This window comes from Euprymna scolopes, chromosome 7 (genome assembly GCF_053919585.1).
Source record: "Euprymna scolopes isolate OS-2025 chromosome 7, ASM5391958v1, whole genome shotgun sequence".
Taxonomy (NCBI): Eukaryota; Metazoa; Mollusca; class Cephalopoda; order Sepiida; family Sepiolidae; genus Euprymna; species Euprymna scolopes.
This window is the reverse complement of record NC_136488.1, coordinates 172,806,777-172,833,065: the sequence shown is the minus strand read 5'-3', so window position 1 is coordinate 172,833,065 and position 26,289 is coordinate 172,806,777. Positions and strand designations below refer to the sequence as shown.

The window sequence follows — 26,289 nt, the reverse complement described above, 5'->3', positions numbered from 1 at the left end:
GTTGAAAAGAAAAAACACCCCGTCTTTTTTTTTTTTAATAAAACTTTAATTTTAAAATTTCGATGTTTTAAAAACAGTCCATAATATATTATAAAAGTTCTATTTTTGTTTGATAAAAAGAATAAAACAGTTACTAATAAATACAAAAAAAAAACAGTCCATTAAGTTCAAATAAAGACTGTTTGAATAAAACTTATATATAAAAATTAAAAAAAGTTAATTCTATACGGTTTTGGCCATCCGTAGATAAAAATATGTCTGACGTCACTTCCGTCAAATGACTTTGTAAACAAAGGAAGGCTAATCTACACCATTACCGATTTTTTTTTTTTTTTTTTACCTTTCACCGGTGTTTACTCGCACCGGACGATTCTTCTTCCGTTACACCGTTCAATTTTGTTGTTCTAAGTGGAGGAGAAATCCTTTATGACTGAGACAATTTTTATTTTTATTCCTTTTTTTTTTAATATTAAGAAAACGATCCTGGTGTCTAACTCTGCCCTCGTGGGGAGGCAAAGTAAATAGGAACAAATCGAATAATCACAGCATAAATATTGGTAAGTTTTGTGATTTTGTTTTTATTACATCAAACTACATCATCAGGTGTAAATGTTTTGTTGGACCATATTTTTATTTCGTCTTACATTTCAATTTTGGCTGATATATTTTTAAATTCATATGAAAGAAGAAAGTTATTTTATACAACAGGGGCGCATAAACAAAAAAAAAATTTTTTAGGAAAAATCATGTTACTCAATTCAAATTTTCATCAGTTTAAAGACTTCAGAATTCATTTTTTTTTTTCTTCCCTACGGGTAACACCACTGCAGATTAGACGATGAAAAATTGGGCACGTGTGCAATTTTGAGAGGTTTACTTTAAGCGAAAAAGTTAAAGACAAGGGGCTATAACTCTTACATGATTCGAGGGGACATTTAAAGCATCATACCGGTACCAGGGTTTTTTTTTTTTTTTTACTGAATGCTAACAAAAACACTTACAGAAGTTTAGATTATATTTTGGTAAATGTGTAGAGTAATGTCAAGTTTCTTTCCAACTTCTCAAAAAACTTTAAAATGATTTTCGGTGGTAACAACTATACAAGTTCTAGGTGTGTCAGAAATTTCGTGAAAAATAGTGAATAATTCCACCCCATCTTTCCAAGCTTATAACTCCTCGAAAAATGTAATTCAAGCCCTAATTTTTTTTCAATTAAAGGAGCAAGAACCAAGGTTTCATTAAAAAAAAAAAAAAAAAAGTGTTTTTTTTTTTTAACGGTTTTAAACTTCGGACTTTAATGGTAAATTTCTAAAAACACTACTTTTTTTTTAATTTGAATATATTATTTATTGACCTTTTCTCTTCAATTTGTGATATATAACACTTTGGTGGGTAAATTAATTATTTACTTTTTAACAGACATTTCAAAATGGGAGGCGTGAATTATTATTATTATTTCCAAGCTTATAACTACTCGAAAAATGTAATTCAAGTCCTAATTTTTTTTTTCAATTAAAGGAGCAAGGACCAAGGTTTCATTAAAAAAAAAAAAAGAAAAAACAAACAACGTGGTTAAAAAAAAAAAAGTTTTAAACTTCGAACTTTGCTGGTAAATTTCTAAAAAACACTACTTTTTTTATTTTAAATTTGAATATATTATTTATTGACCTTTTCTCTTCAATTTGTGATATATAAAACTTTGGTGAGTAAATTAATTATTTACTTTTTAATAGATGTTATGTGTGTAGACATGCATATAATATGGACAACAAACACGGATGCTAGGGACAAGATTCATATCGTAGTTTATTCTCCATAATGGCTATATTACAGACACCCCACACCAAGGTGAGTTATGCCGGCCAAGGGAGGTAAGTAGGGGAAGTGTACCTCTACTAGGAGAGTTACACCTAAAGCGGGGGTATTGTTTATACACGTAACATCTCCCTCCTTACAGGGGAAGAGAGAAAGTGTCCTTTTCAAAATTCAGGTAGATCATTCACAATATCTGACAGGCTTTCTTATGACTCTGTGCCCGATCTTGTCTGTATTGGTGATATTGGTCTCTCGTTTGGGTCTTGTTGATCTGCTGGTGTTTCCATCTCATTTTGTCTATTTGTTGCATTGTCTGGGGTGAGTCTTTCTATCTCAGAGTGGTTGTAGATGGTGCCTCTTGGTTGGTGTATGGGGAAAGAGTGTTTTGGTTGTATTGTTTAGCGTATGAAACGACGGTTGCGGCGGTATCATTGTCCGCTTGCATTTTCAACTTCGTACGACCGATCAGTCAACCTTTTTCTTACCGTGGCTTCCTCCCACTCTCTTGCGTGAGGTCTTAGAGGCTGGATCCAAACATTGCTGCCCACATGAAGTTGGCTCAGTTCTCTGCCTTTGCCCTGCCGCCTCAGCTTCTTATCTTCTTTCTTTTGTGCCTCATAATGTGAGTAAGTGTAGCTGGGCCTCAGTAGGGCCTCGGTGGTTGGTACTGTTGCCTTTGTCCGTCGGCCTAGCAGTCTCTGTGCTGGACTAGTATTGAGACCTTCAGTGGGTATATTTCGCATGTTCAGTAGCCCAAGTAATAGGTCCTCTCCCGAAGCTTTGCACTTTCGCATTAGACGCTTCATAATTTTCACAGCTGCCTCAGCAGCACCATTTGCTTGACTGTTCCCAGGGGATATTGTTTCGTGAGTAAACGCCCAATCTTTTGCGAACTTCCGAAACATGCTAGATGAGAATTGGGGTCCATTATCAGAAATGAGGATGTCTGGTATACCATATCTAGCAAAATGGCCTCTAAGACTGATCACTGCATCTGACGTTGAGCCATTCAACTTGTCCACCTCAAAAAAACTGCTATGCTGGTCCACCGTGACCAAATATTCATTTCCACCCCATGAGAAAATGTCGGTAGCAACTCGTTGCCAGGATCTCTTTGGTACTTCTGTGATTATGAGGGGCTCCGCTGGTTGACGGTCTGCATATGTTGCACATGTGGCACAGGCTTGGACATATTGGCGTATTTCAGCGGAAATACCTGGCCAAAACAATAGCTCTCTCGCTCTTCTGAGACAAGAGTTTATGCCTAGGTGGCCCGCATGACATTTTTGTCTCATTTCCGCTCTCATAGATTGAGGTACGACTATTCTTTGTCCTCTTAGTATTAGTCCATCTTGTGCTGTCAACTCGTCCCTGTAGTCAAAAAAAAGTTTTACTGAGTCGGGCAACAGTTTTTTGTCACTGGGCCAGCCTGTCGCAATAACCTCGGCTAATATCTTCATGATAGGATCCTCCAGTGTCTTGAATCTGATCTCAGAAAGTCTGCGGTCTTTGATGGGATGCATCGTCAAATTATTTACAGTCATGAGCTCTTCTGATTTTGGTTCGTCTATGGGCGCACGTGAGAGAGTGTCTGCTAATGGGATTTCTTTCCCTGGCTTGTATCTGATAGAGAAATCATACTGTTGAGCCCGTAGCAGCAAGTTTTGGAGTCGTTTAGGTGCTTTCGCTAGTGGCTTCTGGCAGATTGCCACAAGTGGTTTATGGTCAGTGAGGACATTCACTTTCCTTCCATGCGTGTAATGGTGAAATTTTTCCAGACCATATACCACTGCAAGCATCTCTTTTTCAATTTGGGCATATCTTCCTTCGGTGTTCGATAGGGAACGGCTTGCATAGGCAACTGGTTGCCCTTCTTGGATCAGGGCTGCTCCCAACCCATACTCACATGCATCATTCTCAAGTGTGAGTTCTTTAAGTGGGTTGTAGTAAGAGAGCACTGGTGCTTTGCATATCATATCTTTGACTGTCCTGAAAGCCGATTGCTGTGCCTCTGACCACGTCCACGTGACATCTTTTTTTGTTAGGTCTTGGAGGGGCTTTAAGATTGTCGCCAGGTTGGGGATAAATTTCCCAACATAGTTTACCATGCCAAGAAATCTACGTAGGTCTCCAATAGTTTCTGGTGCTGGCATGTCAGTAATGGCCCTGATTTTTTCTGGGTCAGCCATTATACCTTCCTTGGTTATGCGATGCCCCATGAAAACGATAGCGTCTAGGCCTATTTTTAACTTTTCAGGGTTTAATTTTATCCCTATTGTCTGGCGTTTTTTTAGAAGGCTGTGAAGTCGTCTGTCATGTTCCTCCTGGTTAGTTCCATAAACCACCAGGTCATCAGCAATGATAATGACTCCTTTCATGTCCTGGAATTGCTCTACCAGCTTCCTTTGAAATATTTTGGCTGCCAAGTTTAGACCAAAAGGTAGTCGATATCAACGGTATCGGCCGAAACATGTTTGGAATGTGGTCAAGCTGCTGGAGGCTTCATCAAGTTCGACATGCCAATATCCTGAAGATAGATCCGCCTTGCTGAATATCTTTGCATCCCTCATATCGTGGAGGGTATCCTCGAGGATAGGCATGATGTAGTGTTCCCGCATGAATGCTTTGTTGAGCTCATGCGGGTCCAGGCATATTCTTAAGGCTCCATTCTTCTTCCTTGTGAGGACTAGTTAGCTAACCCATGGAGTAGGCTTATATACCGGCTCGATGACTCCCATTTTTGTCAGTCTGTCTAGTTCCTTCTTTAGTTCTGGTCGTACCGCCACAGGTGTTTTCCTGTTTGGCATCACAGCTGGAATAGCATCTGGCTTAAGTTGTAGGGTTGCAACTCCTGGTAGCTTCCCCAATTTTCCATCAAACACCTCCTGGTAGCTATTGTCCATGTTAACTGCTGCAACACGGTGGAAATTCTGCTGTTTTATTTCAACCAGGCCCATATGCGTACTTGTAGGTAGGCCCAATAAGGATTGACAGTCGTATTCGTCTCTGAATACGACAAACTCCACTGAATATGTTTTGTTCGTCTTGGGGTTTTTAAGATTTTTGTGACACATTCAGAGTGGTTTCAAAAGAGATTTGTTCCACATTGTCAGAACCCTATTGTATAGTGTTAATTCATTTGCAAACTTTGCGGGAAGTGTGTTGATGGTTGCCCCTGTGTCAATCTGGAAGACAATTTCCTGGTTGTCGAGGAGCATGAGACACTTGGCATCTTTCCTATGCTTCTTATTTGACTTCACTGCATTCACCCAGTGGGTATATTCTCCCTCATCATCCTCTGATGAAGTGTCGACGTGGTGCACATGTGGTCGTGGCCTACTGTACTTTTATTCTTTGATGTGTTGCTCCATTGTCCCATAGCTTTACTGGACTTGTTGGGGCACCTTGACTCAAAATGGCCTTTCTCCATACATGCGTTACATTGTTTACCAAAAGCTGGACATCTGCTGCGCTTTGCTGCATGCAGTAACCACAGAAGGAGCATTTCTTCTTTTGAGCTGGTTCCCAAGCTTTACTGGTTTCACTGACCCTCATTATCCGGGCAGTAGCATCCTCTGTTCCCATATTTTGACTTTGTATAGCGGCCTTTTCAGCTGCCCTGCAAATGTCTACACTTTTCTGTAGGGTAAGGTTTTGGAGTTTTAGAAGGTCCTGCTTTGTGTTTTGATTCCGGATGCCTTCCACAAGCTGGTCTCTGAGCATCGACTCATAGCATTTGAAGCAAAAATTACAGCTTCGTGACAGGAGTCTTAAGTCGTTATAGAAAACATCAAAAGCTTCACCTTCCTCCTGCTTCCTCTGACGAAAAACAAACCTCTCGTAAGTTTCATTTGTTATTCCTACAGCATATTCATTTAAAGCCTGTAGTATATCTTGTACAGTGCAGTCTGTATCTGGGGTGTCGAACTGTATTCTCTGGTATATCCTCATAGCTTCATCGCCTAAACAGTTTTCTAGCACTGCCACTTGTATTTCTCTCGGTTTTCGGTCAAGTCGGGTTAGCAGTGCATAGTTGGACCATCTTTTGAAAAACAAGTTCCATGAATCAGCCTTATTCCCGCCGAATACAAGTCTTTCAGGAGCCCCTATGTGTAGACCAGTAGAGAGATAGCAGTATCAGAATTTTGGGGGAATTTTCAGCCGAGTCGCCATTTTGAATAGACACCTATCTGTCTATCAGATTATAACAATATGAAAACGTAATTTAAACCCGTAAATTTTATTTCAATAAAACGAGCAAAGACCAAATTTTAATATCATAAAAGCTTTAATAGAGAAATAAACAATTTTATTTATTTTTCCTTCGATTTCTTCACTTAACATTACACGGATTGTCGAACAATAACATTACTTGAATCTTACGATAAATATTTAATGGCAAAATATACAACTTACCTGGTTAATGAGTAAGATATGCTTTCTTTTAATCTTCCTGTATGAGAATTTATTCATATTTATGTATTATAATCCATGTATTTTTTAAATGGAAGGATTTTTCCAACACATATCGCGACAACGCGTGTCTTTCAAGAAAGTTGTAAAGACACCGGATGTTAAGATTATCACTTTCTTATCTACGGAAGCCAAGAAGTGTAAAAAAACACTAATTCAGAAACCTTAGTAATCTCGATATTGGATTATATTCCTTCAAATTTTCCACTTTTAAAGGTTTTCGGAGGCGCTGAAAACGGAAATAACCATTTATATATACGGCAAACGAAACTAGTAGTTTCCAAGATAAAAATTTTTACAACTGGTCACAAAGTGGGGGGTCACTTTTCTATAATGATATGACGTCAAATGGGCACCCACTTTATGGCCACATTGCAATGAACAGATTTGGCCGTAATTTTAAAGGAATTTTCGAGGGTGGCTTCATATTGACCCTATATGAATAAAGGGTGGAATTCTTCATATTTACCCTATATGATTAAACAAACATTTAATGTAATAACAATAATAACAAACCAAAACACGTCTTCTTTATAATATAAGTTTTTTTATTCCGTTTTGTATAAAATAAATTACTGTACACATAGATTCAAAAAAGTTGTCAAAAAAAACAAATATATAAACAGAAAGGCAAGATAAGTTACTTTTCTACCTAACTGGATATATTTTTTGTGTTCTTATTCAATTTAACATGTCTATTCAGCTCGAAAAACATGCAGTGTTTAAAATTCAAAATGCCGCCCGGCGCCCGACTGTCTCTTTAACACGGTAAGTTTGGGAAAAGATGTTATAAATAATAAACTAGACGAAATACTATTAAAAATCAACCGAATATATGTCAACTTATGTCACGGTAACATATATTGAGCGAATTTCTAACAGTATTTTGTCTAGTTTATAATTTATAATACCTTTTCCCAAACTTACCCTCTCCGAGAGAGAGTCGGGCGCCATTTTGAATTTTAAACACTGCATGTTTTTCGAGCTGAATAAACATGTTACACTGAATAAAAACACAAAAAATATATCCAGTTAGGTAGAAAAGTAACTTATCTTGCCTTTGATAACATTTATTTGTTCTATATTTGTTTTTTGACAACTTTTTCGAATCTATAATACAAACCCACTTTAATAGTTTATTCTGGAAGTATATTCCATAAAGAAAATAAACCCACTTTAAAAATAGAAATTACGAGTTTTTTATATTTTATTTGCAGTTTCGTGTTAGGGGTGTCAAAAATTCCTACAAAAATTCTGATACTGCTTATGCGTGCAAAACAAACCCACATTGGCAACATGTGGGTTTGTTTTGCAACATTGTTGCATTAAATAAAGACACTAAAATATTATCCAGTTAGGTAGAAATGTAACTTATCTTGCCTTTGATAACATTTATTTGCTATATTTTTGTTTTTAGACCACTTTCTTTTTAATCTATGTGTACAGACAGAGACAGTAATAATACAAACGTAACTTTTACTTTATCGCCGAAACATTTTCGGCGATAAAGTGTAGAAATTACCTGAAAAATTAATGTTTTTTACTCAAATAAAGTTTAAAAAGTCAAAATAAAATTTAAATACAACTTTCTCATCAGTTTCAGAAAGTAAAAAAATATGTGTAGTAAAAAAAAACAAAAAAACTCACCATTATTCCAATAAAATTCTTTAAAGACAAGTAAATAAGTCTGCTCAAAAGAATGCTTAGTGTTGGAGTAGCAGTTAGCACAGTGGACTACTGTTGGTTTTTGTCCGACTTCTAAAGGGAGATAACTTATCGTCCTTTTTTTTTAATGTTGGCGCCTTTACGCTATCGTACATGAAAACTGGGATTTATTATTTTTGGATTTACACGGATTACGAAATGACGAAGATATGCAATGTAAATTTTTTTTTTTAAATATCTTAAAGAAATACCTGAATTTTTTATTTATTATACTATAAATCTGCATTATATGGTTTCGTCTTTTTTTTTTTTTATCGAAAAAAAGGAAACCAGGAATTAAATATAGAAATATACACTGACCGAAGAATAATGACTGGAAAATTCTAAACAAAAATTAAGCTTCCACGTAAAAAAAAAAAAAAAAAAAAAAAAAAAACACGTGGTTATCGAAAAAAGAAGGATTTACATTTTGGACTTTACCGGTAAATTTACAGATAAGTGATATTTTTTTGCTGTTTTAAATTTGAGTATTTTATTTATTGATGTTTTATCTTCAATTTGTGATATATAAAACGTGTCAACCAAAATTAATTATTAAAATTCTCATAGACATTTCAAAATGGGGGGGGTGAATTTATAAAACAACGTTTGTCTAAAATATTATATTCAGTTTATCGGAAAGAGCATAAAATTTTACATTCACCCTGAAAAAAACGTAACAATTGAACGAATAGGAAAATTTTGATAGATTTTTAAAGTTTAAAAATTGAAAAATATTCATCTCATAAAAATCAATTGATTTCATTACGTAACAAAATGGCTCCCTGAGCGCACGCACGCACTTTGTAAACACTGTTTTTTAAAAAATGAAAAATAATATTTCTATTATTTTTTAAACAACTTAAATAGTTTATTTTCGAAGCATATTCTATAAAGAAAATAAATAACCCACTTTAGAAAGAGAAATTACGAGTTTTCTATATTTTATTCGCAGTTTTCTGTTAGGGGTGTCAAAAATTCCCCCAAAATTCTGATACTGCTAGTAGAGAGATTAGTGACAGTAGTAGTAGTAGCCGTCGTGTCATCAATAGACATCTTGATAGTGTAAACAGGACAGATAAATAGTCACAGTGACAAAGTGATGCTAGTAAGCACCAGAAGTTAACAGCAAACAGACCAGACACCGTCACCGTCCGTACGGACGTCGAACATAGCAGAGAAGACAAAAAAAGAAAAAAGAAAAAAAAACAGCTTACTCAGTTTTATGACGACCGGCAGTTGTTTTTATAGTTTAGGAGACGTGTTTCGGTTTTTACTACAATCTGCCACCATGTTATGTGTGTAGACATGCATATAATATGGACAACAAACACTGAGGGACAAGATTCATATCGTAGTTTATTCTCCATAATGGCTATATTACAGACGCCCCACACCAAGGTGAGTTATGCCGGCCAAGGGAGGTAAGTAGGGGAAGTGTACCTCTACTAGGAGAGAGGCACCTAAAGGGGGGGGGGTATTGTTTATACACGTAACAATAGACACTTGAAAATGGGGGGGGCGTGAATTAAAAAAAACTTTTGTCTAAAATATATTCGGTTTATTGGAAAGAGCATAAAATTTAACGTTGACCCTGAAAGTATCGTAAAAATAGAATCAATAGAAAAATTTTGATAGATTTTTAAAGTTTAAAAATTGAAAAATATTGAGTTCGTAACATTCAATTAATTTCATTACTGTTTTTTAAAAAATAAAAAATATTTCTATTACTTTTTAAACAACTTTAATAGTTTATTTTGAAAGTATAATCCATAAAGAAAATAAACAACCCACTTTTAAAGGAGAAATTATGAGTTTTTTATATTTTATTCGCAGTTTCGTATTAGGGGTGTCAAAAATTCCTACAAAAATTCTGATAAACCTATACAAGTTCTATAGGTACGGACAAAAAATGGGGGACATAGTTTTGAAAGCCGATTCATCATAATTTTTTTGTAGATTTCCGACTACTTTTTCATTGTATTTGAAAGATTAAGGACTAAAGTTAATTTCCAAAAGGAAAAAAAATATTTGTACTTGTGAAAAAAAAGTTATGAAAATGTTTTCACGGCGAGCTACCTAATTCAGCTAAATTTTGAAGTTAAATACATTCATTGTAAAAAATCCTTTAAATATTAATTTTCTGGGTCTATTTCAAAGACAATTAGTAAAGTCCTAAGATATTGAATTAAATTTAAAAAAAAAACACCTTGTTTGTACAAAACCTAAATTAATTAGCCCAACCCCAACACCGAGTGACTCTGGCGTTCGCAAAACGCAACAAAGTAAAATTTTGTAAACACGAAAATTACGGAGGTCCAAAATTTCAAGCAGTCGAAAGACTGAAAATGACGTCATGTAATTAAAAGGAAGGAAGTTCTCCCCCACCCCAGTCGCGCATCCGTACATTAATTTTTTTAACGTTTGTATTAATTTTTGCATTTTTTAATTTAATTATTTTTCTATGTTCCTATTTTTTAAATTAATTTTTTTCTTAATTATTGTTCAATGTTATATAAAAATATGTTACGCCGAAAGTTTCACATTCTTGCGAGCAAACAAATTATTAAAATATTGCATATAAAAATTATGCGAAACCCGTAATTTAAAAAAAAATAGATTTTTTTTTTTGCAATTATAATTTTTTTTGTGTGAAAATATTAAATAAGCAATGCTTAATTCAATGGTAATATCGGTAGTTCGAGAAATTAATTTTTCTTCGAGTTATATCGAATTCATTAATACAGACTTTAGGTTTTGTTTTTTTTGTAATGTTCCTATAAAAATTATTTTATTCTTTTTATTTTTATTGTTACGAATTACGATGATTTATTTATATAAAAAAAAGCAAAAATAAAGTCTTGCGTTTTTTATTTACTACTGAAAACTATAACTTTAGTGGCCCTCTTGCACTTTAAGTAAATGGAAATTAGGAAGATAAAAAAGGAACAGCAGTCGTTTGACACCGGTTGAAAGAATGTCATTGATTGGATAGAGAAATTATGACGTGATTTTATAAATAAAATGGATTGACAGTATTAGAAAACAGAATTTTTTTTAATAGATGATTTTTATTAATGCAGGATTTTTTTTTAAAACAATTTTTTAAACAATTTTTTTAAGCGTAATTTTAATTATTTAGAAATGATAAAAAAGAAACGATATTGAAATTGACAATATTAGAAAACAATTTTTCTTTTTTAATAAATGATTGTTTTAGAAATAAATAAATACACACATAATAAAAAAAAAAAAAAAAAAAGGGTCTATGAGATAAATATGAAGAAAGTGAAAAAGCTTTTTTGCGCATTCCAGGGAGCAACCATTAAAAGAAAACTGTTTTGTTGGGATTATTTCACCAATAAGAAGGGGGGTGTAAGAAAAAGCAGTAAGGGCTTGCAACGAAATGGTGACGTTGCTTACAAGCAGTCTTTTCTTTCCTTGTAAAGGTAACAATTAACTGGTAACGTTTGCCGAACAACAGTAACGAGGTTATCAGTCTAAGAGACGCCACCCGACTAGCAAGCACCAACCCGTAGTGAGACAACTCCTTTTATACATACTAACTCTCAGTGGCGAGAATTCCAACATGATTTCCAACGAGATTAGAATGTCTATTTAACTTAGTAAGAAATAGACACCCAGTTTCTCAGTAACGGCAAACAACAGTTCAGTGTCTTGTCTTCCCTCCAACCCACTCCCGGTAAGTCAAATCAATTTCAATTCTTACATACATTCCCCACAAACAAAAAAAAAAGAATTCCTGATTAAGGGGAATAAAACAGTCAGTTTAGACCCTTGATAGGCTGGGTCTGCCCCTTGTTAAATCTCGAGGATTGCAGTTATTACACCACCACTGTTCATCTTCTGGTGGTGCTTCTATTAGGCCCACACAGTCGAAATGAAACCAATCATCGCTTGTATCACATGCTATCATTGGTCAAGTATCTTCTGGTCTGTTACAGACTGGACAGATCCAAATTATCGTGCTCTCTCTTTCTCCTTTGTGGGTCTAGGCTCAGATCTTGAGAGCTTGATGGTTCCATGTCTGTTGGGTCGGGTTCTTCTTGCTGTTGAGAGAATTCTATACATACAAGGAATCACCTTTAGGGGTTCTAGGTACTGGATTGCGTCAATCCCTAGCAACCCATCTATAGTCATTAAGGTTTTTTTGTCATAAAAATGAGCAGCCAGTCTACGATTCTTCAGATTCCTAAGCATCTGGGGGAAGCTTTCCAGATTATAAGACAAATTTAATTTTGTCACAAGAATTGGAAGGGTATGGGTTTTGCCAGTGAACAAATTTAAATTCAAAAAGATTTCTTTAAACATTTTAGGACTTGTGCCTAAAAAAGTTCTCACATCAATGTTTTATCCTTTGCTAAGGAGAGGCAATTCGGATTTTGAAAATTGAATCGTCCAGGTAAGTCCTCTGACTGCTGGTGTCTAACAAGCAGTTAACTTTTACTTCCTTATCCCCTTTTTTCACAATAATTCCAATTATAGGAGACAGGAAAGCGGTATCACAATCTTTAGTGCGTAGGCATGTATCAATATGCATATTACTAGTAACAAAAGAACACATGGTAGTCACGTGTTCCTTAGATTTACAACGAAGACAACAAACTTTTCTAGATGTCTTCAATGGACACATATTTCTCAAGTGGGATTTTTTAATACAACGAAAGCAGAGGCGTAGCTCTCGATACCTGCTTATTCTGGCCTCATGGGTTGTATAATTATTACAGTTGTCAGACAAATGTTCACTCGATTTACAAAAATCACATTTGGTCTCTGTTATCAGTTTTGTGTTGAAGGTCTCGAGAGATGAAGATTCAGTTGGTGTCTTAAACTTAGGTTGCGGCCTAGGTTTCAATGTCATCTTAGCAGGTGTTCTTGCAGCAAGCACTTGTTTGACTATTCTCGGGATCTACTTCAACAACACAGACAATGAAGGGTAGTAACTGCCAGAAATTTGCAGAAGTTCTACTTTTATTGCTGGTGGGATCTTCGCAAACAACACTTGCGATATTATAATTGCTCCGGCCGACCTATCATCATACAAATCGCAATTGTATGAAGCCCTTAATTCCCACACATCAGCCTCGGTCTTCACAATAAAATTTTTCAATTCCTCCAGATTCCCAGGATTATCAAACTGAAAGTCCAGTATTCCCTGTATAATCTCGCCTCTTATTTCTTCCTCGTCCGCATATCGGTCCTTTAAAAGTTTCAGGGCCATCAGGTAACTTTCTTCAGAGGGAGAAAGGTGATCTATCAGTTGGAGAGCTCTGCCTTCTAATGAACAGAAATACAGTTTTTCCGTGTCCGATGTAATGGACCTAGCACAATTTTCAAATTTTACCAAAAAGTCCTTAAAACTTCTTGTCTTTTTTAAAGTCTTTTTCGTTAAAGTGAGGTCCTTTCACCTTTATTTTAAATGGCTCCACCGAAAATGATGATTGGGCTGCCAATTTGGAAGGTGGGGATCTATTATCAGGGGTCGCCAGGTTCTCTTGATTAGGAATCGAGTCAATATCTCGATCCAACGAGGTGACCACTGGGGTCTCACCTTGCTCAATCTTTCGCAGTAAACTTGGCCTTCGTCTGACATCGTATTTAAAGCGAAAGGAGGCAGTACTTAAGCTGGCCAGGGTCTCTGCATCACCTTTAGCATAAATCTCCTCCATAGCAAATGAGACGGCTTCCAGCTCTTCCATCCATTCCTCAATTTCCCTCTTGAAACGAGAAAGCACTTCCGCAGGATTCTTTTCTTTTTCTAGTCCTTCTAGAGTAGTCAGTACATTTCTTTGCAGAAGTTTCCGTTAAAGATCAAGCTCTTCCATAGAGACTGAATCCTCCATGTTACAATTCAGGCAAAAGACAGCAAATACTAGAATAATTCCATTCTAGAAGAGGGTAATAAATTTTGTTGCAATTTTGTCGGGATTATTTCACCAACAAGAAGGGGGGGTGTAAGAAAAGGCAGTAAGGGCTTGCAACGAAATGGTGACGTTGCTTACAAGCAGTCTTTTCTTGTAAAGGTAACAATTAACTGGTAACGATTGCCGAACAACAGTAACGAGGTTGAGACGCCACCCGACTAGCAAGCAATACCCGTAGTGAGACAACTCGTTTTATACATACTAACTCTCAGTGGCGAGAATTCCAACGTGATTTCCAACGAGATTAGAATGTCTATTTAACTTAGTAAGAAATAGACACCCAGTTTCTCAGTAACGGCAAACAGCAGTTCAGTGTCTTGTCTTCCCTCCGACCCAACCCACTCCCGGTAAGTCAAATCAATTTCGATTCTTACAGTTTACGCATGGTCCATCCCGTGAAGTACTTTTTTTAGTTAGTGTAAAACAGATTTTTTTTTTTTTTTTTTACCAACCAAACAAAGATAACTAGAATTGATATTGTTCTCTGATACATATTATTATTATACGCGGAAATATTCTTTCAATTCTTAAATTCTATCTTAACTTAAAAAAAAAAAAAAAAAAAAAAAATTAACTGGGAGAGCTAATTAACGTTTTTTAATTTAAAATAAAAGTAAAATAGTTCACTATAAATCAGCGATAGAATTGTTAAATGAATTAACTCTTTTAAAAATGCTTCTACATTAATTATTTTTATACTGTTATTAAATACTTATTAAATTCTTTTACAATAATTTAAATTCTTAAATTCTATCTTAACTTAAAAAATGTAATTCTAAAAATACTATTAATTATTATACATTTTAAGCATCGCCATTCGTTTTGCCCGTACATAAAGTTCTATAATGAAATAAAGAACGAAAAACAAAAGTATGTTTTTGTAAAATTACTGACAGCATAATTAGCGTGCAAAATTATGAGATAAAAAAGTGAATGAATCTCTTGGTAAAAAAAAGAAAAGAAAAAAAAAAAACAGCGCCGGTTTTCGGGGGTGCAGAACACAAATATCACAGTTAAATTTGTTTTATGATATGAAGAAATTACTAGGTGCCAGAAAGTGAGTGCTCATTTTACGTTAAATTTATATAGGAAAGTGATCCCTCATTATTTCAAAAAGTAATTTCTTCATATCATGAAAACTACTTATCTTCCCCAAATTTAAATGTGATATTCGTTTTCAGCACCACCGAAAACCACGAAAAGTCGTCATTTTAAAGTTTTTTGAGGAGTTGGAAAGAAACTTGAAACTAACCACGTGTAGTTTAGCGGCGTACATTATTTGACAGAAAAAATTATAAATATGATGTATTTTTTTATAAAACATTATTAGACCCAAAGGCTGAAATAAAATCAGAAAACATTTCATTTATATTATTTTTTTCATTTTTTTATTAGACTAAATCTACGACATTCGAGGCCGCCGTATTGCTTTTAAAATGTAGCCTTTCTAAGGTTTGGCAGATTGGTCTTTTTAAGATCAACTTTGGCCTTTTTTACGCTCTTTCATTACAACAAAATATGACGACCAAACAGTTCTATGAAACGGCCAAATTTGGCCTTAAAAAGGCCAATCTGTCAAACCTTAGAAAATTTTAGAAGCAATATGGCGGCCTCGTATGTCATACATTTAGTCTAATAAAACTGATGAAAAAATAGTAAAAATGATTTTTTTTTTCTGATTATATAAAAATAAATAGTTTTTATAGTTTTTGTGTCTGTCAGATAATTTACGCGGTTAAACTACACAATTACCTTTATTTTTAAACAATACAGAACTTCACAAAATAAACTTTTTAAATAGCTTTTATTTATAAACAATGCAGGCAGAACTGTGAACTTTATTTAATAACATTGGTAAAATTTTACATTAAGGCCCGTCTCACGTTCGTATATAGCGAAATATTTTTTTTGTAGATTTTGGTGTGCTAAAAACGAATCTGAAAACCGTTTCCGTCGCAAAAAAATACTTTTCATGATATGAAAAAATTACTTTTTCGAAAAGTGGGTGATCACTTTTCCATGTAAATTTTACTTAAAATGAGTACCCATTTTCTGGCCACCTGAGAGAAGGGGCATTTAAGTGTTTATTGGCTAAAAGGTTTCGGTTTTTTTTTTTATCTTTCAATAAAAACACGAGGAAATTTAAAAATAAAGAAAAATTGGTATTTTACTTTAAGGCTCGTCTAACATTTGTGTAGAAAAAAAAAATAGTTTTTTGTAGTTTTCGATGTGCTTTAAAATAATATGGTAACAGCTTCCGTCGCAAATTTACCGTTTGTATGGTATTAACCCCTTAGCTCTGGGACTATTTTCCATTTCACAGCCCTGCCTTCGTTTACGCTACGTGCGAGCATAAACGAAGGCTGTTAAATGTGCACTCGCATACCAAACTGCCTCGTCACAGTGTAGTATTGGCGAAAAATTAGACGAAAAACAAGTAGTTTTCCAAATATTAAAACACGTAATTCTATGTTATCACGGGTAGCCATTTTGTACGCGCAAGCGCGCACATGGCCTACGCTCACTTTTTAGCCAATAAACACACCAAAATGCTCCCTCTCTGAAGTGGTCAGAAAGTGGGTACTCATTTTAAGTTTAATTTACATGGAAAAGTGATCACCTACTTTTCGAAAAAGTAATTTCTTCATATCATGAAAAATATTTTTTTACAGCAGAAACGGTTTTCAGATTCGTTTTTAGCAAACAGAAATCTACAAAAAAAAATATTTTGTTATATACGAACGTGAGACGGGCCTTAATGTAAAATTTTACAATTGGGATTTTTTATATCAAAGTATTCCCACATTTTTTAAATTAAAAAAATTATTGGTGTTCTACACTTTATTGCCGAAATTGGAGACACCATTTTTTTTCATGCACTTGCTGTCCAAATTCAGGGGAAACATCATTATATGGCCGAACGATTGCTTCCGGAAAGGGAAAGAATAAATTTACCCAAATTAACATTTATTACTTCCGGAAACGGAAATAAACTAGTATGTGGTACTATGGAATGTGGAGAAAGAAGTGGCTTACCGTTAAAGCGGCTGCACGTTTGTGCCTGCAGAGCACAAATTGAGAATCAAGATGGCGCTCGCATGCTTTTATGTGGAAAAAAAGTCTCGTAGAATCTTGGGGAATCTCGAAGAATCTCGTACCCTGGTTTCATAAATAATGAGGAAAGGAAAGCAGGAGGACAGATGATTTTTAGTTACTAAAGCAAACAGACGTGTGTAAAAGAAGAGGTAGAAGAAAAGAGTGTGGTGAACGAAACAAACAACGATTCGGTTGAAAGTAGAGTCGTAACGAACACAAGCTATGCCGGCATGACGTCAGGATTTGACCCCAAGCTAATTCCCCTGTTTGATGGCAGTAGCACTGATCACTCAGTGCAGGAATGGGTGGAAAAAGCAGAATTAATATGTCAGCTCAGTGGGGTGAAGCGTATAGAATGCGTGGTCCCAATGCGCCTCACTGGGGGAGCATATGCAGTATACCAGCAGTTGGCTGATGAGAAGAAAACAGATTTCGCCTGCATCAAGCGCGCCCTTTTTACAGCATTTGCGTTAGATCCAGTTACTGCATGGAAGGAATTCATGGCCTGAAAATTACATCCAGGGGAAACAGTGGATGTGTATCTGGCTGAACTAAAAAAGCTATCGGTCCTTTTTGGAGGGATGTCAGACAAAGGCTTGGTGTGCACCTTTGTTGGAGGATTACCTAAGAGTGTGGAAGATCTGCTCCGTGCCTCATCCCAAGTGGACGAGATGGAGATATCGGAAGTATTGGCGCAGGCACGAGCAATACTAAAGAAAAGCCCTAACACTATAGACCAAGCAGAAGCTGTACAACCATCACAGGTTGGATTGCAGGACCTGGGCGCAGCTACAACCTGCTATAAGTGTGGAGGACCCAACTATTTGGCCCATGATTGTCTTTCATCATGTCAACCAACTCGGAAACTTGACGGGCAGCAGTGCTACAAGTGCAAAAATCGCTGACACCTGACCCGCACCTGTCCAGGAAACAGGCAAGGGGAAGAAGCTACAGCACCAGTCTTCTCCCCAGATCGTCATTGAGCAGGGCGCTACCCACTGTAAGCATACACATTAATGGAAGCGAGTGACACGCGCTTATGGACACTGGGTGCACCCAGACTCTCGTAAGCAAGATATGCTGTGCCACTTGGAAAGCAGAGAGAATTCCGGTACTAACTGTAGGCGGAGGTTCACTAGCCTCTTGTGGGGTGAGCATTATCCGCACAAGCATCAACGACGGGTCTGCAGTAGCCGTGCGAGCCCTGGTTGTGGAGGGAGACCTTCTTGGGTACGACCTACTCCTGGGTATGGACTTGATTACACAACTGGGTGGAATTACTGTGGACAGAACCGGCAAGGTACAGTTCTCCCAATGTGAGGAACATGTTTGTGCTGCCATAACTCTCGACAAGCCTGACTTTCATGCAAAGTATGATAGTAACACCAATGCATGGACGGCGTCTTAGAAGTGGTCAAACGATAAGCCACCAATATCCTTGCAGAACCAGTTATCGGAATATCCCCCACCCATGTGGCTAAGGGAACAGTATGAAGAAGAACTGCAAACGTGGATCGACAATGGCTGGCTTCTTCCATACCCAGAGGATGAGCTTGGCCCCCCGCGAGGGCTGATTCCCTTGATGGCCGTCGTACAAGAGACCAAACAAAAGGTCCGCCCCGTCCTAGACTACCGTGAGCTCCATGAGCATGTCGACTCATATACGGCAAGGGCTGATGTGTGTGCACTCAAATTAAGGGAGTGGCGACAGCAGGGATCGAACGTGGCAACTCTGGACCTACGCAGGACCTATCTGCAAATACGCATTGAGAAGAAATTGTGGCCATTTCAGACTGTGGAAATTGTAGGAACCCGATATTGTCTAACCAGGCTAGGGTTCGGTCTAAATGTGGCCTCAGGCATTATGACAGCAATCATGCATGCTATCCGGCAGCAAGATGAGGCAGTGCAACAGGCAACATCCTCATACATCGATGATATATTCGTCAATGAGAGCCTCATGTCAGCGCAATCGATTAGAATCCACTTTGAGAGCTTTGGACTGACATGTAAGGAATCAGAGTGTCTGTGCGATTGAGCAAAAGTTCTCGGCCTGCACATGCGCAATAGCAAGGAGGAACTTTGCTGGAGAAGAGGAAGTCACGTCCCCAAGGTCTCATCAAACATCACTCGACGAACAGTGCGGTTTGCTCAGGGTGGCCGTGGCGGCCATAAAAAGACGTGCAACAGCCGTGTCGTCGGGATGGGACGATGCAGTACACGATGTCACCCTAAGGAGTATGCTGACAAAGACTGTGTCCAGGGTGACCAGTGATGACCCTGTTCAGGGAAAGTGGTGCATCAGCGGGAATGAGTTCACGGTCTGGGTGGATGCTAGTTCATTGGCCCTTGGAGTTGCCCTTGCAGTTCATGATTCCATTATTGAAGATGCCTGTTGGCTTCGGCCAGAGAATGATTCGAGGCACATAAACCTAGCTGAACTTGATGCCACATTGGAGGGCGTTAACTTGGCGCTTCAATGGCAAGCCAAGGTTCTACATATCATGACTGACTCGGCATGCACTCATCGGTGGATAACCGATGCATAAAGTGGAAGAGCACAGCTGACGACACGAGCATCGAGTGAGATGCTAATTCGAAGATGGCTTTCCACCTTGGTCGACATCATCACAGAGTGTGACCTGACCGTGGACATAGTATTGATCAGGTCTGCGCTCAACAGAGAAGATGCTCTGACAAGAGTCCCTGAACGATGGCTTCTGGCTGGTGCTCGGAGAGATTCTGATAATCTGCAAAATACATGTGCAGCAGTTGTGTGTAATGTGGATGCAGCACGCATCATGGACATTCATCGACAGTGTGGACATCCTGGCATCAAGCGGACACTGTACTTTGATTGATCCAGGAGTAGAAAAAAAAGATATCCGAAGAGTGGTGGAAAGTTGCGAGGCCTGCCAATCCATCGACCCAGCTCCATCATGATGGAAGAAAGGGGAGTTGGGAGTGAGTAGTAAATGGCAGAGAGTGGGCATGGAAATCACACACTATGGTGGCAACCACTTCCTTACCCTCATCGATTGTGGGCCTACACGTTTTGCAGTCTGGAGACTTCTCGGGCGCCAGGACTCTTGCAACATTATTCGCCAGCTATCATCCGTGTTCTGTGAAAGAGGTGCACCCGATGAAGTGCTGACGGACAACGACCCAGCCTTTTGCAGCCATCAGATGAGGCAGTTCTTACAAGAATGGGGTGTGCGGCTGTTGCTTAGATGCGCTTATGTGCCTTCTGGCAATGGTATAGCTGAGAGAAACCATCGCAGCATCAAAACAATTGCAGCCAGGAAACAGTGACCCATCGCAGAAGCTGTGTACTGGTATAATCTCCTGCCAAAGGATAGCGTCTCTCCAGGAACGGCGCCTGCAAATGCAATCTATCAGTACCGTGTCCGAGAAAAAGGAATCCACCCCGCTACAACTGTGGCCACTGGGATAGAATGGAATCGATATGCCAAAGGGGATGCTGTCTGGGTGAAGCCGCCAGGAAACCGATGTACTGCCAAGTATAAACAGGGCACAGTGACAGATGTGGTGAGTCAGTAGTGTGTCCAGGTTGATGGCATACCCCGTCACATTAGGGACCTACGGCCGTCGACATATGTACCACCTCCAGTGGACGATGAGAGTGACTCTGACTCTGAGACGAGTGGGCCATCGCTTTGGTTTGCACCATCCCTATCAAGCAGTGACTCTGATATCAGTAGCCTCCATGGAGATGAAGCCTTCCCCGACCATCAGGCGGTGGATGAGAGCGCATACGAAGACGAGAGCAGCACTGTCCCCCTTCATAGGAGCACCCGACGGCGGCGATCGCCACCCCCTGCCATCTTTGATCATGAGATCAGGGGGGAGTGTGGAGAAAGAAGTGGCTTACCGTTAAAGCGGCTGCGCGTTTATGCCTGCAGAGCACAAATTGAGAATCAAGATGGCGCCCGCATGCTTTTATGTGGAAAAAAGTCTTGTGGAATCTCGGGGAATCTCTGAGAATCTCGTACCCTGATTCCATAAATAACGAGGGAAGGAAAGTGGGAGGACAGACGATTTTTAGTCACTAAAGCAAACGGACGTGTGTAAAAGAAGAGGTAGAAGAAAAGAGTGTGGTGAACGAAACAAACAACTCGGTTGAAAGTAGAGTTGTAACTAACACAACTAGTTTGATCAATGTCAACATGTTTGGATGCAGTGATGGTAGTAGTAGTAGTAGAGGGATCTTATGAGTTGGATGAGTGTAAGAAATGAAAACACTGCAAAGAACAGATTATAATGATTTTGAAAGAAATATATTTTTCTATCACCTATGAAATTTTAGAGAGAGTGATAGAATAAACTGCAATGTGTCCTCACACTTCTGTTAAAGAATGATAAAGTTGATACAGTTTAATGCAAAGAACTTGGTAAGATGACTGTCAAATGTGTTATAACTATTCTAGTGATGAAGAGGAGTAGCTCAAGTGATGTGAAGGTTGAGATTCTTGAAATGATTTCCAAACAGGATTGTGATGGAGCAAATTAACAAGTGGAAGTGAAAGAGTCTGATAAATATCAAAGATAAAATGTTGACTGCAAACAATGGATTGAGAAGTCAACTGATATCTATGTAATGTGTGCCTTTGCAACAATTCTTAATGTGGTATTTTCATTAAGAAAAGATGAAAGGTTTTTTAAACAAGTGAAAGTGAAAGAATTTAATGGCAAAGATAAAGTGTTGACTATCAACAATGGATTGAGAAGTCAGATCGTCTAGAGAAAATGTACTTGACACAATTTAAAACAAGACTACTGACATAACATGTAGAAAGATGCAATATGGACCTTTTTATGAGTTTATTGAACGATTTGCCTCACAAGAACTTGTTGCTTTTGCAGAAATACTTAATGTTGTATCTTTGTTAAGAAAAGTTAAGATGAAAGAACTTTGCTAAAGTACGATAAGGAACTTATAAGAAATTTAAATGGGTGAAGCTAAATGGGACAATTTATCATTCAGTTAAGTTGGTCAGTATGGACGATGTTGAAGAAATATAGTACTTGATTATTAAATAGTTATAATTGATATACTTTTACTCACCAATATTTCTTTAGCAATTCTTGTCGAATATTCAATCTTTTCTACTGTTTATAACTGATCATAGTTATTTTTTTTTATTTATTTTAGTCACATTATTATTAATAAATATATGATTGAATATGAGATTTTTAATTTCAAGTATAGTACTGAAAATATTTAATTGTCATGGGAGAACTTCTATAATTCTGTTTGTTGAGAAAGTTTTCCATCAAGTTGATAGTTATTTTACAAAATGACACCAAAAGACATGATTTTTGTTAAATCTTTAATTTCCATCCAAAGTTTTATTTGATTGCTTGACTACTGCAATCAGTATTATACCATAGTAAAGTTGAAAAGGAATTTTGTTTTTTAAAATTATTAAAAAATCAGGATATTGGATCAATTGAATTGTAAATGATATAATTTTAATTTATTTTTCATTTACAGATGTTCCTGCTTAAAATATTCCATGAATTTGGATGAATCATCATTACCTTCATATTTTCTGATGAGAAATACAAACGTGAAATCTATTGTAAAAATATTTCTTCTGGATTATGTTATTTAAAGGATTCTTAATGAAAAATACCACAGATGCTGAATGCAAGGATTTTTTTAAACTTTCATTTTTGTGGGACTTGTTTTCAGGAATGTCTACTTTAAAATGATGTATAAGGTTAGACATGGGAAAGAAATAATTGTAATCTATTTATGGACATCTTTATATCTGATGGATATTTGTATAAACTTAAACTGTTGAACGTGAATCATACATGATCACATTCAAATAAACAACAAATAAATCAACAAAGTAAATTAATTTTAAGTTAAAATAAAAACTTAAACAATCATAGCAGAAAATAAATATTTTATGACAAATGTGATTAATCAATTCCATGAAATTTTAAATCACAAAATAATGGAAACACATCTAAAACAGAAACAATATTCTTGTAATGTGTGTGATTATTTTTGTCATTCTAAATACCATTTAGTCTTACATATGCGAAAACACACAGGTGAAAAGCCATATTCTTGTAATGTGTGTGATTATTCTTGTTCTCGTAAACAAAATTTAGTCAGACATGTTCGAACACACACTGGTGAAAGGCCATATTCTTGTAATGTGTGTGATTATTCTTTTTATTGTAATGTATCATTAGTCAAACATATACGAACACACACAGGTGAAAAGCCATATTCTTGTAAGGTGTGTGATTTTTCTTGTTCTTTTAACTCAAGTTTAATACTACATATGCGAAAACACACAGGTGAAAAGCCATATTCTTGTCAGGTGTGTAATTATTCTTGTTCGTCTAACTCAAGTTTGGTCAAACATATACGAAAACACACAGGTGAAAAGCCATATTCTTGTAAGGTGTGTGATTATTCTTGTTCTATTAACGCAAGCTTAGTCAAACATATGCGGACACACACAGGGGAAAAACCATATTCTTGTAATATGTGTGATTATTGTTGTTCTTCTAACTCAAGTTTAGTTACACATATGCGAAAACACACTGGTGAAAAGCCATATTCTTGTAATGTGTGTGATTATTCTTGTTCTACTAACTCATATTTAGTCATACATATGCGAAAACACACAGGTGAAAAGCCTTATTCTTGTAAGGTGTGTGATTATTCCTGTTCTTCTAACTCAAATTTAGTCACACATATGCGAAAACACTCTGGAGAGAAACTGGAATCTTAGAAAGATCTCTATCATTCCAGTAATTATGGGAGCAATGGGATTCATAAAAAATTTTCAAAAACTAACTGATAAATATACTCGCTGAACCAAGTGCATTAGAGATTCAAACAATTGCCCTTTAAAACAATCAGAATCTTAAAAAGATCTCTTTGTTCAAATATATGAGATAGCAAGTGAATGTTTAGCATTCAGTATGATGTTCCATCCCCTGCATAAACAAACTGATAAGGAAATTGAAAAAAAGGGTGAAGCCATATTCTTTTAAAAACTCTACATATAACAAAAATCATTGATGTCATGGTTTCCAATGACTACGGACTAAATTGAGCCGAAAGGGAGAGCTGATAAAATACGATGCTTGCAAAAATGACCTCAGAACAACATCGACATAATACCAGCAGTGGTCAATACAACAGATCTGATAAAGAGTAAACTTTCAATTTATTTGAAATCCATCTCAAGCTACCCAAGCGCCAAAGGAGTACAACTTTGAGCAATGAAGAAAACTAAAAATCCTCAAAGGAGCCTTCAGTTACCCTGCAATCACATATTAGGCTGCAACTAAGACATTGGGCTAGAGTCTGTTGCACTATACAACTCTTAAAGCAAGAAAAATAAAAAAGGAAAGTTTCTATTATCTTGAAGTTGTTTCAGTCTCTCTATACAAAGTCATGACTGAGTATATAAGAAGATCGTTTTAATAATTTTTAAATAGAAAACGTAGGTTTTTAATATCAATGTCAGAACAGCATAAACTGAGGTTACTTCACCTTATAAACTCTGACGAAATATTCAAGACAACCTATAAGTCAACGTAAAAATAAGCTGCCCTGACATGACAATACACTGGCTCATATGGAAAATAGCAGCAGCAGTCAACAATTAATATTGGTTGCAAAATACAAGATTTTTTATTTTTATTTAAAAAAAAATTACTTCCATTTTCTCTGTCTGATTAACAAAATAAAAAAAGGACTTTCTCTGATTTGCAACCAAAAAAAAAAAAAGTAAGTAAAAAGGTTTCAATTAATATTGGTTGCAAAATACAAGATTTTTTTTTCTCCGTCTCATTAAAAAAACAAAAAAAAAGGGACTTTCTCTGATTTGACTAGGGTGGTTAGTTTAAACCACCGGTCATTAAATAAAATAATACTTTTCCCCATGTATCTCATACTTTTTTTTATTAATATTGGTTGAAAAAATACAATTTGTTTTTTTTACTTTTTAAAACTAATTACTTTCATTTTCTCTGTCTGATTAAAAAAAAAAAGTGGACTTTCTCTGATTTGACCAGGGTGATCAGTTTAGACCACTGGTCATCTAATTAAATAAAATAATACTTTTACCCATGTATCTCTGCTTTTTTTTTTGTTTTGTTTTTTAATATTTGTTGCAAAAAATACAAGAATTTTTTTGTTTCTTTTTAAAACTAATTACTTCCATTTTCTCCATCTGATTACAAAAGAAAAATGTGACTTTCTCTGATTTGACTAGGGTGGTCAGTTTAGACCACCGGTCATTAAATAAAATAATACTTTTAACCATGTATCTCATACTTTTTTTTTCGTTAATATTAGTTGAAAATACAATATTTTTTTTTGTTAAAGTAGTTCAAGGAGACATCTCCTACAGGAGAACCGACGAAAAAATAAGTAATTGCTAACTTTAGTTTCGTAAATATTGGTTGTGTAAATTCACTGTACTTACTCGCTTTTCTTTCACAATATGCAGCCATCTGGCTGCAACGGGGCTACTTGTTATTGAAATAGTCTTGTTCTTGGAAATCAAAATCAACTTTTTAAACCAAATATTCTGATAAGAGTTTGGTAGTGAATTGTTGCACACAAGGTCACTTATATGTGCGCGTGTGTACTAAAACATTTTCATCTTAAATTGTACGCAATTATGCAAAATGTAGAAACTATGCACGAATAGAATTCAGTGGAAAAGGGAAATGAAACAACAAATAAATCAGTAATTGATACTCATTTTACAAAGATACATGCAAATTATTTAATCTCTATATAGTCACTCGTGTATCCATGACTGAGTTTATTAATAAGTTTGTTTTAATACTTTTTTTTAAAGAAGTAAGCTTTTAATATCAATGTCAGAGTGTGAAAAACTCCAATTTAAAGATATATAGATGTTACACATTCTTTAACGAAAAATAAATTTTAAAAATATTACAACAAAACCAACCCAATGCACTTAGTCGTTTTTCACAAGTAAACATTAACTAGTTTTACTACAAAAAATGCAAAACATCAAATTAGATTCCTATTTAATGTAGTTACTGAGGATAATTGTTTCAAGATGGGTAAGATATTTTTCAAATATTACAAATTACAAACATTTTTTTAAAAAGATGTATTTTCTATCCTGCTCATTAACGATTTTCTTTAAAGGTTCGGCATCCTCCACTGATTTTCAATAAAACTGCAGCATTTTTAATAAGAAATATCAGCAAAATACTT

The 26,289-nt window shown here is 36.1% G+C and overlaps 1 long non-coding RNA gene across 1 annotated transcript; it reads left to right on the top strand.

Moving 5' to 3' along the window:
• The first annotated feature begins 286 nt into the window (after positions 1-286).
• LOC145280153 (uncharacterized) lies at positions 287-25,165 on the top strand. The gene is made up of 2 exons (XR_013868559.1): positions 287-557; positions 22,549-25,165. It is a non-coding gene; the product is annotated as an uncharacterized LOC145280153 (long non-coding RNA).
• The last annotated feature ends 1,124 nt before the right edge of the window (positions 25,166-26,289 follow it).